This window comes from Nicotiana tabacum, chromosome 6, assembly GCF_000715075.1.
Source record: "Nicotiana tabacum cultivar K326 chromosome 6, ASM71507v2, whole genome shotgun sequence".
NCBI lineage: Eukaryota > Viridiplantae > Streptophyta > Magnoliopsida > Solanales > Solanaceae > Nicotiana > Nicotiana tabacum.
The window spans coordinates 134,277,952-134,288,044 of record NC_134085.1 but is presented as its reverse complement, the minus strand read 5'-3'; positions in this window follow the sequence as shown (position 1 = coordinate 134,288,044).

Genomic DNA, 10,093 nt, shown 5'->3' with positions numbered 1-10,093 from the left:
TTCTAAGAGTAGTTATACAAAATAAATACATCATTGTTCTGAAACAAAAGGAACATATGGAATTAAGTACAATTGAAGGTGACTCCGAGACCTGTAAATGCTACATTAGGTTTACCTGGAGTCTCCACCGCAACGACCCGCACAGCTACTATCGATTAAATACCTGGATTTGTACACAAAAATGTACAAAAATGTAGTATAAGCACACCACAACGATGCCCAGTAAGTATCAAGACTAACCTCGATGGAGTAGTGACGAGGAACAGTCCGGACACCTACTGGTAAAATAAATAGAACAAGACATGATAATAAACTATTAACGTAGAGATAACAAAGTAATATACACAACATGGAGAGAACAAACTACAATCAGTAGAAATGATAAAAGGAAACACGGATGGAAACGAAAGACAACCAAGGAAATCTACACCAACACAGCTGGAACACCGACAAGTAAAAAAAATACTCAATAAGGAAGGCGATGTCAACTCAATAAATCATATCATTTCTGATGCACAAATTCCAGCCATCTCAAACTCGATGTCTCATATCATAACCTCAGTTACCAAACCTTGGGCACACTCGATACTTTGTGCCCATATATTTCTGTCTCACTTTGCACAACAATGTTCTCATATTACTCAGTACATAGGGTCCATAACCCATACAATTTCGAATGTTCAAGGAGTCTCATTTACATAACATGAAGTAAAGTACTACTCTAAACCAATTAGGAACTCAACAAGAAAATATGAAGTTATTTTTAGGAATATTTTGAATAAAGAAAGTGCCATTTTCAATTAATATACAACACCGATGAATTATTAGCTTTACCATGGGATTTAATAAATTACAACTTAGTAGAAATTCCTGTTTAAGTAGAATACAAGCCCAGACGATTTAAGGAAATTTAATTGAGAAACTAATTGAATAAAATATGCAGAAATTATTTATATATATATATATATATATATATATATATATATATATATATATATATATATATATATATATATATATATATATATATATATATATATATATATATATATATATATATATATATATATATATATATATATATATATATATATATATATATATATATATATATATATATACAAAGGATCACAACAGTAAGGGAATCTAAACCGTTAAAATATTTGACTTGATAATCAACAAATAAACACATCAAAAAGAAAGTGCACAGCATCACGCTTCGTGCTTTTACTCACGTTCTCACCATAGAAATCAACAGAAATGGCACGGCATCACCTTTCGTGCTTTTACTCTCAATAATGTGGCACGACATCACCCTTCGTGTTTTTACTCTCAATAATGTGGCACGGCATCACCCTTCGTGCTTTTACTCTCAATAATGTGGCACGACATCACCCTTCGTGCTTTTACTCTCAATAATGTGGCGCGACATCACCCTTCGTACTTTTACACTCACAGAATATGGCATGCCATCACCCTTCGTGCATTAATTCTCATAATCATGGCACGACATCACCCTTCGTGCATTAACTCTCACCCATAATATCATGCACGACATCACCCTTCGTGCTTTACACTCTTCTTCACAATATCATGCACGACATCACTCTTCGTGCTTTACACTCTTCCTCACCCAAACAATAGAAACAATACATCTCGGCAAGGGAATCACCAATATAAACAATAATATCCCAGCAAGGGAATCAACAACAATCCAACAATCCAATCACAATGAAATTCCACCACCAAGAGTATGATTACATAGCAACAAGAGAATCATGGAGAAACCAAGAAGTGCAATAACCTTAATAAAACAACAAGACATAATAAGCACGTGATAACTACACCGACAATCACAACATTTTGGACACATAGCATATATACACGGGGTCATAGAGGAATTTCCAATTAGGAGATAACAAAACAATAAGGAACACTTAAGTATTAAGGCAAATAAGGCCAAGTAATAGGTGAGAGTTAGAGGAAGGATAACAACATCGTATGAAGCAATAGAGGTAAATTATGCAATTAGATAACTCAATCATAACGGAATATTTCCCACATAATGAACATAAGGACCTAAGAACCCTAAAGGCAATTTTCCCATAAATAAGTCCTAGCACACACTCGTCACCTCGCGTGCACGGACTACAATTAGCATGGAAGACTCAAATCCTAAGGGGAAGTCCCCTACACAAGGTTAGGCAAGATACTACCTCAATCCAGCCAAATCAATACTGAATTTAGCTTTTCCTCTACCAATTCATCAACGATCGGCTCAGTCTAGCAAAAAACGACTTGAATACATCAAACAAGTCATTTCGCTACGAATTCACTCATACAAAAATTATCTAATTCGGATACCATTTGGTCATTCAAATCATAATTTTACATTTTTGAAAGATTTCACAATTTCCCCCAAATTTTCCTTTATTTTCTCATGAATTTGATGTTAAATCTAAGTTATAATCATAAAATATAGTTGAAAATTGGTTTGAGACACTTACCCAATGATTTGAAGAAGTTTGGGTCTTTGGAAAATCGCCTATGGAGGTTTAGGGTTTGAGAAAATTGAAAAATGGGTGAAAATCTCGTCAAAATTTCACTTAACAGGCCTCAGATGTCGCATTTGCGACCCAGGGTTCGCACCCCTCGCAATTTTCGAACAAGACAGGGCTGGGAAAAGTATTTGTGACAAAAAGTTCGCATTTGCGAATTGGGCATTGCAATTGCGATGAAAAAGTTCGCATTTGTGACCACACCAGAAACCAGCAATTCTTTCCGACACGAAAACGAGCATAACTTTCTCATACGATGTCAAAATTCAATTATTCTTTTTCATATGGCTCTATAATTTTGATACAGATCTAAAGGTTCAATAAAAACTGAATTTAGATTTCATTTACTCAATTTGGTATCATTTTTGCTTGAAGAAACATGAAGCATCCAAAAACAAGCGCAACATAACCTAAACCTATCCGAAAATCACCCAAGCCGTTGAGGCTCCAAACCAAACATACACACAAGTCTAAAAATATCATACGGACTTTATCGTGTGATTAAATCATCAAAATAACATCAAAAACTATGAATTTAACCTCAAAACTCATGATTTTCTAACTTTTCAACCAGACGTCCAAATCACGTCAAATCAATTCCGATTCTCACCAAATTTAACAGATAGGACTTAAATATCATAACAAACTTGTACCAGGTTCCGAAACCAAATATGTGTCCGATACCAATGAGTTCAAACATTAATACATTTCTTTATTTCCTTTAAAAACCAGCACAACAATTTTCTTCAAAAAATGTTTTCTAAGGCTAGGGACCTCAGATTTCAATTCTGGGCATACGCCCATGTCCCATATTTTACCGCAGACCTTTTAAGATCATCGGAATACAGATCCGGGTCTGTTTACCAAAAATATTGACCAAAGTCAACTAAAAACCAAAATTTAACTCTAGAAATTAATATATTTTTCATATTTTCACATAAAAGCTTTCCGGTTTTACGTCTGGACTGCGCATGAAAGTCAATACACATAATATGAAGCTACTCATGACCTCAAACTGCCAAACCAGATGCAATTGCTCAAAATGACCAGTTGGGTCGTTACAGATGGGATCGATAAAATTCTCGTCCGGATGTTGTACATGGAAAACAGAGTTGCCAGTGCGTCTGCGAACTTGTTCTGAATTCTCAAAATATGTTTGAATTCTATTTTTGTGAACCTCTTCATCAGTTCTTGCACATGGTACAAGTATGGTAGTATCTTAGTATTTTTCGTAGCCCATTCTCCTTGAACTTTATGTACTAGAAGATCCGAATCCCCAATTACCAGCAACTCTTGTATATTCATGTCGTTGGCCAAATTGAGTCCCATGATGCAAGACTCATATTCTGCCATATTGTTGGTGTACTAAAACCTAAGCTTTGCAGATACCGAATAATGTTGAACTATCTTTGATACCAAAACTGCTCCAATACCCACTCCTTTGAAGTTTGTAGCTCCATTGAAAAACATTATCCAACCGCCGTAGGCTTCAACAATGTCCTCTCCTACGAATGACACTTCTTTGTTAGGAAAATACATTTTTAGTGGTTTGCACTCTCCTCATACAGGATTTTCAGCAAGATGGTCTACCAATGTTTGTCCTTTGATTGCCTTTTGAGTTACATAGATGACATCGAACTCACTCAGCAATATTTTCCACTTGGCTAACTTCCCGATGGGCATAGGCTTCTAAAAGATGTACTTTAGAGGATCCATCCTTGATATGAGGTATGTGGTATAGGCACAGAAGCAATGCCTCAATTTCTGAGTTGTCCATGTCAAAGCACAGCAAGTGCGTTCTAGCAGAGAGTACCGTACTTCATAAGGTGTGAACTTCTTACTTAAATAATATATGGCTTGTTCCTTTCTTCCGATCTCGTCATGTTGTCCTAAAACATAGCTGAAAAGCCCCATCTAGTACAGACAAATAGAGTAGCAAAGGTCTCCCAGGTTCTCGCGGGACTAGTACTGGTGGCATGGACAAGTATTCCTTAATATTGTCAAAAGCCCTTTGACAATCTTCAGTCCAATTGGTTTCAGCATCCTTCTTCAACATTTTGAAGATGGGTTCACATATTACTGTGGACTGTGCTATGAAGCGGCTGATGTAATTAAGGCATCCCAAGAAGGTCATCACGTCCTTCTTGCTCTTTGGTAGTGGTACTCTTGGATAACTTTAACTTTTGACGGGGCCAACTCGATTCCTCGGCGGCTGACGATGAATCCCAACAATTTTCCTGTAGGAACCTCGAATGCACATTTTGCGGTGTTCAGTTTTAAAATGTACTTCCGTAGCCTGTCAAAGAACTTCCTCAAGTTTGTTATGTGATATGTGTCCCTTTTGGATTTGATGATGACGTCGTCAACATATACCTCTATTTCTTTATGTATCATATCATGGAAGATGGTTGTCATGGCCCTCATATAGGTGGCCCCAATATTCTTTAGACCGAATGGCATCATTTTGTAGTAGTACACCCCCATGGTGTAATCAAAGTTGTTTTCTCTGCATCTTCTTCGTCCATCCAAGTCTGATGATAACCCGCAAAGCAATCTACAAAGGATTGGAGTTCATACTTGGTGCAATTGTCGATCAGAATGTGTATATGTGGCAGTGGAAAATCATCCTTGGGACTTGCTCTGTTTAAATCCCGATAGTCAACACACACCCTGACTTTCCCATCTATTTTCGGAACTGGTACGATGTTGGCTAAGCAGGTTGGGTACTCAACTACCCTGAGGATTTTAGCTTTGATCTACTTAGTGACTTCTTCTTTGATTTTTAGGCTCATGTCAGGTTTGAACTTTCTGAGTTTCTGCTTCACTGACGGTCACATTGGATTGGTAGGCAACTTATGAGCCATTATGGATGTGCTCATGCCGTTCATGTCATCATATGACCATGAAAAAATATCCTCATATTCTTTTAGGAAATGGGTGTATTCTTTCTTTTCTGACGGTAACAGGTGAATACTTATGCGAGTCTCTTTGATGGTTTCAGAATCTCCCAAATTGATTGCCTCGGTTTCGTCCAGGTTGGACTTAGGTTTGTTCTCAAAATACTCAACTTCTCTAGAAGAAAGATATGAAAAATAACGATAATAAAACATCAAATTATTTGATAAATGCTGAAACATTAAACAAAATATCGTCTGAATGACTTCAAAACAATGTTTTTCAAAACAAAATACTGAAAGGAAGATATTTTAAAAACAAAATCCTCAAAAGGACTTTTTTCATATAGCATTAGTAGCCATGCTACCCCAGGACTCGTCTGGCCCTTGATGGCGTGGCAGTCCGGTTCCTGAGAAATGCTCCCCTCTCCACCGTCTGAATGGTAAGGCCTTATTCCTCCTCCTCCTCAACTATCACATTACAATCCATATCTTCGTCTTCTAGAAACAGGTTCCTTAGCCCAGCCAAAGCTTTCTCCTCTTTAGATCCCCATATTGTGTCAGCCTGGTGAAAGGTCTGACTCAGATGCGACACCGACTGCTCGAGAGGGTAATAGGGACCACGCCATGGGGGCGACCAATCATCATATTCTTACCATGTATACTGGTATCCGAGCCCAAAAGTTGTACCGTGAAGTTTCAATTGTATCGGTTTGGTAATGCCCTAGAGTTTCTTCCCAAGCCCTTTGCGGGGTTCATACCCTAACTATGCCAGTATGCTTTCTATTTTGCTGCTCCACCATTTATCTTTCTCAATTTCATTGACACACTCGATGCAGTGATAAGTTTCTCCACCCAACTTTCTTCTATTCTCGACAACCAGAACAGTTTGACTGATGTAAATGGGATTACTTCTGTCTCCGTGAATGATTACCTCCTGATGGTTCCATTCGAACTTCACGGTGTGGTGTAGCATAGAAGCCATAGATCCAGCGGCATGTATCCGGTCGTCCCAGTAAATGACTATACGTAGCAAATATGTCTAATACTTGAAACTCAACATCGAACCAAGTCGGGCCCATTTGTAAACAAAGGTTGATTTCCCCAATCGTGGCCCTTTAAGACCCATCAAATGCTTTCACATTCATACTCCCTGCTCGTATCTCATGGAAATCTTACCCAACCTTTTCAGAGTAGTCAATGGACAAATGTTGAGGCTTGAACCCTCATCTATTAAGACTCTGGCGATGAATTTGTCCTAAAATTGTACTGTGATGTGCAGTGCCCTGTTGTGACTTAATCTTTTAGGTGGTAGGTCATTTTCGTGAAAGGTGATCTTGTGGCTTTCTAGTACTTGCCCTACTATGTTGGTCATCTCTCCACTGGTGATGTTGTTAGGCACATACGCTTCATTCAACACCTTTATCAAAGCATTCCTATGCACCTTAGAATTTTGCAGCAGCGACAAGATGGATATCTGGGCGGGAGTCTTGTTAAGATGAGCAACGATAGAGTATTCTCTTGCCTGTACTTTTCTCTAGAGATCATCTGGACCAGTTTCAATGATGGGTTGTTTGGTAGCAGCTTCCTTGCTTGTTCCTCCCAAATTTTGGGTGTACATATCCTTCCAATTTTAGTCATCCCCTATGCAACACTAGACTCTTCTATTTTTGCTTTTCCATTTCTCCTAGCTTCGGCAACATAATCCCAGGTTATGGCATTGGAATTAAAGGGTGGTGTGGATGCTACCGTCACAGTGAAGGGTGTGGCTACTTCTACTTCAGATGGAATAGGTGAGTCGCAGGTGCTATTACTTCAATTTCAAACTAGACTGATCCGGCTACTTCAACTTCGATCGATAATTGTATCTGTACCACAATAGGAGTGAGTGTGATTGCAGGTTTAGGGTCATCACCTTCTCGAATAAGCCCAATCGACCCTTCATGATCCCATTCATCATCAGTTTCTATCACATTTACTCCTTCACCCCTATGTTCTGGGAGGGGATTGTTGCGGACATTTGGTGCGACTTCCTTTGCTTGTATGACTTTGGTATCAATCAGGGTTTGAATCTTGTCTTTCAGAGTGAAGCATTCATCAATAGTATACCCCTTCATTCCAGAATGGTACGTACATGTTTTATTTGAGTTGACCCATTGATAGGAGTTTTCCATGGCGACAACAAGAAAAGGGGTGACATATCCGACAACCTTCAGTCTTTCATATTGGTCGATGGGCTCAGCAATAGGGGAGTATTATCTGGGTGGCCGACGATCAAAATTGGGTCTAGGTTTTTGATAGTTTTGACAGGTTGGAGGTGAATAGTAATAGACTGGCTGGGTGTTATAAGTGTGATAGGCAGTAGCGGGTTGAGAATATCTGGGAGGTGAAGGTTGGTATGTGGATAGAGGTGTTTGGTATGTGAGTGGATATTTTGGACCTTGGGCCACCATCACTGCCCCTACTTCTTTCTTCTTTGATATACTCCCCCTGGCTGTAATGCTTTGTTCGTAGCCTGCAATGCCTCAAAATTAGTTACCATCCCACTCTTGATCCCTTCTTCAATCCTTTCCCCAAGTTTGATGATGTCGGCGAACTTGTAATTTTTTATGACCATTAACCTTTCATAGTATTGTGGATCCTGGGTTCTGACGAAAAATTTGTTCATCTGCTCTTCCTCTAGTGCCGGCCTGACTTTTGTAGCTTCTGACCTCCATTGAGTAGCATACTCGCGAAAAGTTTCCGTTAGATTCTTCTTGAGGTTATGTATGTAGAAGATGTCTGGTGCATTCTTTGTATTAAACCTGAATCAGTCCATAAAGTCTGATGTCATGCTTACGCAATTAACCCACTTCTTGGGATTCTGACTGGTATACCAAGATAGGGTGTATCCAATGAGACTCCTCATCAATAGTTTCATGGGAATTCTTTTATCTTTCCCAACTCCCGCAAGCTTATCATAGTATGTCCTCAAATGTACCTTCGGGTTACCTGTTCCGTCAAACATCTCATACTTGGGAGGTTTGTAACCTTCCGACAGTTCCACATCCGGCTGAATGCATAGATCCTCATAATTCAGACCCTCAATTCCTTTGCCTCATTCAACATCATGGACACAACTTGTGAGCTTCTTGAGTTCCTCTGCCATATTCTTAATGAGCAGGTCCTTCTCGACGAATTCTGGAGTGTATGAGATTGGCTGAGTAGAGTGGGGTAAGATTTCCACATATATGAGATTATTTTGGTAGGTGCTGGGGTTGGAGTGTAGTGGTGATCATTAGTTGAATTTTGCAGATCAGGGATAGGGTGTGGGGTATTCTGAGGAGTATGGTAAATAATTTGTGGGTATTGAGTAGGAAGATGTTGGTGTTGAGGAGGAGTGGGTATTGGTGGAGGATTAGGATTTTGAGGAGGTGTTGCGTATTGGTGGGGGTGCGGGAGGGTTTTATGAACGTTGATTTGGTGTGTTTTGAGGAGGTTCTAGGTTTTGGGCATTTTACTGGTTAAGATCTGGGACGTCAGGGTGAGGGAGAGGTTTGCCAAGTTGCAGACCTGATCAAGGTCCGCTTGGAATTCTGGTATTTTCTATTCCAACCGTATGACCAAATCATTCTGGGCCGGAGTACTCCGACTGTCTGATGTTTCAACATTTTCCACGTGTGCAACATTTTCTTTTCGGATACCACTCATATCCTCCATCTTAGCTTTTCCCTTGCCTTTTGGATTACTTGGAGGAGGAGGAGGTGGAGGGCCTCTAGATCTGGTGTGATATGCTGACGATGTCAGTATGTGCGAACCAACCTTAGGGGATGAGAATAATCAAAATTAAGAAAAGTGCAAAAAGGTAAACAAGTTATTAAGGATTCTGACAAGCACTTGGATATTTAAACATGTATTGCGGGAATGTAAATTCGTGTCCTAATTTGGGGAACCTCGTTGTGCTCGAGGTAAGCCTAGCAACAAGTAGATTTGGAGAGATATAATGCCGATAAAAGCCTCATTTCATTAATGTAATAAATAAGAACCTAAAAATGACAATAAATAAATGAGTTACTAATGGCATCTGCCTTATTACATTCGAATTCCAAAACAACTCAGAACAGATAAACCTAATCTACTTGGTCCCTGAGGGACCTTCCCTATATTTGACCCTCTTGGCTCCATCAATTAGATTCCCCAGGTCGTGCATGTCCAGTAGAAGGTACACCCTTGCTAGGTATTCTCTCTCGTTGCCTTCTGCATTCTAACAGTTTACGACCCTTTTCCTCATCTTCCCTTCCAATTTCATTAGACCCTGCTCCAAATATTTCAACCTTTCTATCGATCTTGTAGCCATTTCCCTCCACTCGTTAATTGACTCCATGTCTAAATTGTGTTGTTCCAAATGTCTGGCTTTGGACTTAAGGACTCTTTTGCGTGCCCTCTCATACTTCACTTGTGCTTCATCAACCTCATCTATGACTCTGTTTCCTTGACCAATCCATGGCTCGACTATTCCTGCTATGTTATCTTCTAACCATGATGGGTATAAGTACACATGACCTGTGTGATATCGATCTGGCTCGATGGTATCCTTTTCCACGTTAATCTTCAAATGCCACACGTGTTGGGCCTTACATTTGTATGGAATGGAGTCATCCT